Source organism: Triticum urartu, chromosome 5A, assembly GCF_056163025.1.
Source record: "Triticum urartu cultivar PI428250 chromosome 5A, HENAU_Tu73, whole genome shotgun sequence".
Classification (NCBI taxonomy): Eukaryota; Viridiplantae; Streptophyta; class Magnoliopsida; order Poales; family Poaceae; genus Triticum; species Triticum urartu.
Window position 1 is genome coordinate 274,843,155 of NC_141877.1, and position 7,094 is coordinate 274,850,248.

Here is a 7,094-nt window from a genome sequence, read left to right on the forward strand (position 1 = left end):
TAATTTCTTCTATAGCATGAACCTTTTTACTGGTAGATCTTTCGGTGTGCCATTGAGAATAATTAACCATAATATTATCTAGGAGTTTGGTAGCTTCTCCTAAAGTGATTTCCATAAAAGTGCCTCCCGCGGCTGAATCTAAAAGATTTCTAGAAGCAAAATTCAATCCAGTATAATTTTTTTGTATGATCATCCATAAATTCAAACCATGAGTAGGGCAATTGTGAATCATTAATTTCATCCTCTCCCATGCTTGTGCAACATGATCATGATCTAGTTGCTTAAAGTTCATAATATCGTTTCTAAGAGAGATGATCTTAGCGGGAGGAAAAATACTTAGAGATAAAAGCATCTTTGCACTTGTTCCAAGAATCAATACTATTTTTATGCATAGACGAAAACCAAGTTTTAGCATGATCCCTAAGCGAAAACGGAAATAGTTTCAATTTAACAATATCATTATCCACATCTTTCTTATTTTGCATATCACACAAATCAACAAAGCTGTTTAGATGGGTAGCGGCATCTTCACTAGGAAGGCCAGAAAACGGATCTTTCAGGACAAGATTCAGCAAAGCAGTATTAATTTCACAAGATTCAGCATCGGTAAGAGGAGCAATCGGAGTGCTAATAAAATCATTATTGCTGGTATTGCAAAATCACACAACTTAGTATTATCTTGAGCCATCGTGACAAACAATCCAACACACAAGAACACAAGAAGCTAGCGAAAAAGAGGCGAACGGAAAAAGGGCGAATAAAACGACAAGGGTGAAGTGGGGGAGAGGAAAATGAGAGGCAAATGGCAAATAATGTAATGCGAGGGATAAGAGTTTGTGATGGGTACTTGGTATGTCTTGACTTCTGCGTAGATCTCCCCGGCAACGGCGCCAGAAATCCTTCTTGCTACCTCTTGAGCACTGCGTTGGTTTTCCCTTGAAGAGGAAAGGGTGATGCAGCAAAGTAGCGTAAGTATTTCCCTCAGTGTTTGAGAACCAAGGTATCAATCCAGTAGGAGACTACACGCAAGTCACCTCGCACCTACACAAACAAATAAGAACCTCGCAACCAACGCCATAAAGGGGTTGTCAATCCCTTCATGGTCACTTACGAGAGAGAGATTTGATAGAGATAATAAGATAAATATTTTTGGTATTTTTATGAAATAGATCGAAAGTAAAGATTGCAAAATAAAATAGATTGGAAACTTATATGATAGAAGATAGACCCGAGGGCCATAGGTTTCACTAGTGGCTTCTCTCAAGATAGCATAAGTATTACGATGGGTAAACAAATTATTGTCGAGCAATTGATAGAAAAGTGCATAATTATGAGAATATCTAGGCATGATCATGTATATAGGCATCACGTTCGCAACAATTAGACCGAAACGATTCTGCATCTAGTACTATTACTCCACACATCGACCGCTATCCAGCATGCATCTAGAGTATTAAGTTCATAAGAACAGAGTAACACATTAGGCAAGATGACATGATGTAGAGGGATAAACTCAAGCAATATGATATAAACCCCATCTTTTTATCCTCGATGGAAACAATACAATATGTGCCTTGCTGCCCTGCTGTCACTAGGAAAGGACACCGCAAGATTGAACCCAAAGCTAAGCACTTCTCCCATTGCACGAAAGATCAATCTAGTAGGCCAAACCAAACTGATAATTCGAAGAGACTTGCAAAGATAACAAATCATACATAAAAGATTTCAGGGATGAATCAAAATATTGTTCAGAGATAAACTTGATCATAAACCCACAATTCATCGGATCTCGACAAACACACCGCAAAAAGAATTGCATCGAATAGATCTCCAAGAAGATCGAGGAGAACTTTGTATTGAGATCCAAAGAGAGAGAAGAAGCCATCTAGCTAATAACTATGGACCTGAAGGTCTGTGGTAAACTACTCACACATCATCAGAGAGGCTATGGTGTTGATGTAGAAGCCCTCCGTGATTGATTCCCCCTCCGGCGGAGCTCCGGAAAAGGCCCCAAGATGGGATCTCTTGGGTATAGAAGGTTGCGTCGGTGGAAATAGGGTTTCGTGGTGCTCCTGGATGTTTTTGGGGTATATGGATATATATATAGGAGGAAGAAGTAGGTCGGTGGAGCTGCGAGGGGCCCACGAGGGTGGGGGCGCGCCCAGGGGGGCAGGCGCACCTCCCTGCCTCGTGGCCTCCTCGCTTCTTTCTTGACGTCTACTCCAAGTCCCCTAGATCATGTTTGTTCCAAAAATAACTCTCCCGAAGGTTTCATTCCGTTTGGATTCCATTTGATATTCCTTTTCTGCGAAACACTGAAATAGGCAAAAAACAGCAATTTGCACTAGGCCTTGGGTTAGTAGGTTAGTCCCAAAAATAATATAAAAGTGTATAATAAAGCCCATTAAACATCCAAAACAGATAATATAATAGCATGGAACAATCAAAAATTGTAGATACGTTGGAGACGTATCAGCAGCTGAGTTCATCCGAGAGATATACCACTCCGAGTGGCTCGCCAATGTCATCATGGTCCCCAAGAAAGATGATTCACTTCGAATGTGCATTGATTTCAAGCACATCAATCGGGCATGCCCGAAAGATCATTACCCTCTCCCCCGAATCGACCATATTGTCGACTTAACTGTGGGGTGTGAGCATTTATCCTTTCTGGATGCATATTCCGGGTACCATCAGATCCGACTGTACGGACCCAACGAAATAAAAACTACCTTCATCACCCCATCCGGGTGTTTTTGCTATGTTACCATGCCTTTTGGTCTCAAAAATACTGGCACCACATTCATGCGCATGATCGAGAAGTGTTTGCTCACTCAAATCAGTCGGAATGTGGAAGCATACATGGACGACATCATGGTCAAGTCATGTAAAGGTTCTGACCTACTGACTGATCTCGCTGAAACCTTTGCCATCTTGAGAAGATATGATATCAAGCTTAATCCGTCAAAGTGCACATTCAGAGTCCAAGGTGGAAAGTTACTCGGTTTCCTCATTTCTGAACGAGGGATCGATGCAAACCCAGAGAAGGTTGGAGCAATCCTCTGAATGAAACGCCCCGTGCATGTGCACGACGTTCAGAAGATCACTGGCTATTTGGATGCGTTGAGCCGATTCATCTCTCGTCTTGGTGAAAAGGCATTGCCTCTTTACCGATTGATGAAAAATTCTGACAAGTTCAAGTGGACTCCTGAAGCCAAGGCAGTGTTTGTAGAGCTCAAAGCCCTGCTTTCCACCCAGCTGGTGCTTGCTGCGCCAGTCAGCAAAGAACCTCTATTACTATACATTGCAACCACTGGACAAGTCGTCAGCATAGTGCTCACGGTCGAGCGGGAAGAAGAAGGCAAAGCTTACAAAGTTCAGCGCCCAGTATATTATATTTCTAAAGTCTTGACTCCATCCAAGTAGAGATATCCGCATCATCAGAAGCTTGCCTATGGAATTTACTTGACCACGAAGAAAGTTGCACACTACTTTTTAGATCACTCAGTTTCAGTCATCAGCGACGCTCCATTGTCAGAAATTCTGAACAATAGAGATGCAACTGGTCGAGCGGCAAAATGGGAAATTGAACTCCTTCCATTGGATATCATGTTTGAAGCAAAGAAAGCAATCAAGTCCCAAGCAATAGCAAATTTCCCCACCGAGTGGATTGAACAGCAACAACCGACTCAGATTCACTCGGAGCATTGGACTATGTTCTTCGATGGGTACAAGATGTTGAATGGCTTTGGTGCTGGTGTAGTTCTGGTATCTCCCAGAGGTGACAAGCTCAGCTATGTCCTTCAAATTCACTTTGATTCCTCAAACAATGAAGCTGAGTATGAGGGATTGTTGTATGGGTTGCGTATGGCTATCTCACTCGGCGTCCGTCGCCTGATGGTTTACGATGACTCAAACTTAGTGGTCAATCAAGTAATGAAGGAATGGGATATCAGGAGTCCATCCATGACTGGTTACTGCAATGCAGTAGGGAAGCTAGAAAAGAAGTTTGAGGGGTTAGAACTCCACCACATACCTTGAATCAAGAATCAAGCAGCTGACGATCTGGCAAAGTTGGGTTCCACTCGGAAACGTATACCCAACAAAGTGTTCATGGAGCATCTCCATACCCCGTCAGTCCAAGAAGATCCTTCCACAGAGGAGCCCCTGCAACTAAAAAGTTCTATTGATCGACTGAGATTGAAGTTCCGGCTGTGATCGCTCTAATCATGGAAGTTTGGGTAATCACCCCCGACTAGACAGTACCATATATTGTGTATCCTCTTAGGAAAGAGCTTCCGGAAGATGAAGATGAGGACCATCAGATTGTCCATCGATCCAAAGAAACCACGATGATAGGTGGTCAGCTTTACAGAGAAAGCGTCACCGGGGTCGCTCAGCGATGTATTACACCATAGGAAGGTCGAATGATTCTAATGATATCCACTCGGGGACCTGTGGTCACCATGCGTCCTCTCGGACCATCGTGGCCAAAGCATACCTAGTGGGATTCTATTGTCCGCAGGCAAATGAGATGGCAAAAGATATAGTCGACAAGTGCGAAGGCTGCCAGTTCTACTCAAACATGTCTCACAAGCCTGCATCTGCCTTGAAGACTATTCCACTCGTCTGGCCATTTGCTGTCTGGGATTGGATATGGTTGGACCTTTCAAGACCGACAGAAGTGGTTTCACTCATTTTCTTGTGGCAGTCGACAAATTCACCAAGTGGATCGAGGCCATGCCTATCAAGAACCTTGATTCAAGCACTGTCATCAGTTTCATTAGAGAGTTTATATTCAGATATGGAGTTCCTCACAGTATTATCACAGATAATGGGTCCAACTTTGATTCTGATGAGTTCAGGGCATTCTGTGCTTCCCAAGGCACTCGGGTCGACTACACATCCATTGTGCACCCGCAGTCGAATGGGCAAGTAGAAAGGGTGAATGGTTTGATCTTTCAAGGGCTGAAACCCCGACTGATGCATGATCTCAAGCATGCTGCTGGAGCTTGGGTGACTGAATTACCATAAGTCCTATGGGGATTATGAACAACTCCAAACCGATCGACAGACCAAACCCCTTTCTTCATGGTGTATGGCGCTTAAGTTGTACTTCCGAGTGATTTCCTGCACAACGCTCCCCGAGTGGAACTTTTCTCAGAAGCCGAAGCTGAACAAGCATGCCAAGATGCAGTTGATCTCTTGGAGGAAAAGAATGTGAAATGGCTCTGATCCGGTTGACCATCTAACAACAAGACTTGCGTCTATTCCATGCCCATAATGTCAGAGGTCGAGCTTTCCAGGAAGGAGACCTTGTGCTCCGAGTGCATCAGAAGCGGCCTCATAAGCTCGCTCCAGCCAGAGAAGGCCCCTTCATCGTCACCAAGGTGCTCCACAATGGGGTGTATCACCTCTACAACATAGCCACAAAGAAAGATGAGCCAGGCTCATGGAATGCGGAGCTCCTATGCTGGTTCTACACCTAAACACTCAGATCAATGAGTTGTAATAAGAATCCTTCAGCTTGCTTTTAAAAGACAAGATTTTTGCATTATCTAATGATTGTTATCCCGTAAACCATGTGTTGAAATCCCCCAGTGGTTGGCTTAGCCGCGAACGTGATTCGCCTAAGTTTCAAAAACACTCTGAGTGGAGAGCAACCCTCCCACTCGAGGGCTTAGACTAGAACCCGATTCGCCTAAGTCTCAAAAACACTCTGAGTGGAAAGCAATCCTCCCACTCGGGGGCTTAGCTGCGACCCCGTAATCACCTAAGTTAAAAAACTACTCCGAGTGGAGAGCAATCCTCCCACTCAAGGGCTTAGCTACGACCCCGTAATCGCCTAAGTTAAAAAACACTCCGAGTGGAGAGCAATCCTCCCACTCGGGGGCTTAGCTGCGACCCCGTAATCGCCTAAGTTAAAACACTTTGAGTGGAGAGCAATCATCCCACTCGGGGGCTTAGCTGTGACCCCGTAATCGCCTAAGTTAAAAAAACTACTCCGAGTGGAGAGCAATCCTCCCACTTGGGGGATTAGCTGCGACCCTGTAATCACCTAAGTTAAAAAACCACTCCGAGTGGAGAGCAATCCTCCCACTCGAGGGCTTAGCTGCGAAACCGTAATCGCCTAAGTTAAAAAACTACTCCGAGTGGAGAGCAATCCTCCCACTCGGGGGCTTAGCTGCGACCCCGTAATCGCCTAAGTTAAAAAACACTCCGAGTGGAGAGCAATCCTCCCACTCGGGGGCTTAGCTGCGACCCTGTAATCGCCTAAGTTAAAAAACCACTCCGAGTGGAGAGCAATCCTCCCACTCGGGGGCTTAGCTGCGACCCGTAATCGCCTAAGTTAAAAAACTACTCTAAGTGGAGAGAAATCCTCCCACTCGGGGGCTTAGCTGCGACCCTGTAATCGCCTAAGTTAAAAAACCACTCCGAGTGGAGAGCAATCCTCCCACTCGTTGGAGCTGCGCCGCAAGTACAATGTCCGCTCCATACCGATCTGTCAAGACGACGAGGTGCAGGTTGTGTGCGGAACCTGGTGCTCACGTCCGCGGCCCTCTTGTCGGAGCTGCGCCACAAGTACAATGTCCGCTCCATCCCGATCCATCAGGATGACGAGGTGCAGGTCATGTGTGGCACCTGGTGCTCACGTCCGCGACCCACTCGTCGCAGCTGCGCCACAAGTACAACGTCAGCTCCATCCCAATACACAAGGGCGACGAGGTGCAGGTCGTGTGCACCACCCGGCGTTCATGCCCACGGCCCTCCCGTCAAAGCTACAAGTACAATGCCCTTGGGGTCAATTCAGCAAGTGGTAAAAAACAAAGCAACCCTATTCAAGAGAAAATCAAGTTCGGATAAATCCAACAAGGTTCAGAACCGTGAACAGAAATACTCGGGCATCGGGCCCGAAGGAGTTTAACGGTTACAAAATCACTCGGCATTCCGAGGCAAATAAAAGTGTGGCATCAAGTTTGTTCACTCCTTGGGATAAGGGCTAGCTGGCTCAACGAATTCGTCCAGGTCAATTCCATCGGTGATACGGGTAGCAGCTTCAATGAAGGTCTCGATGAAGGATTGGAATTGGAGCT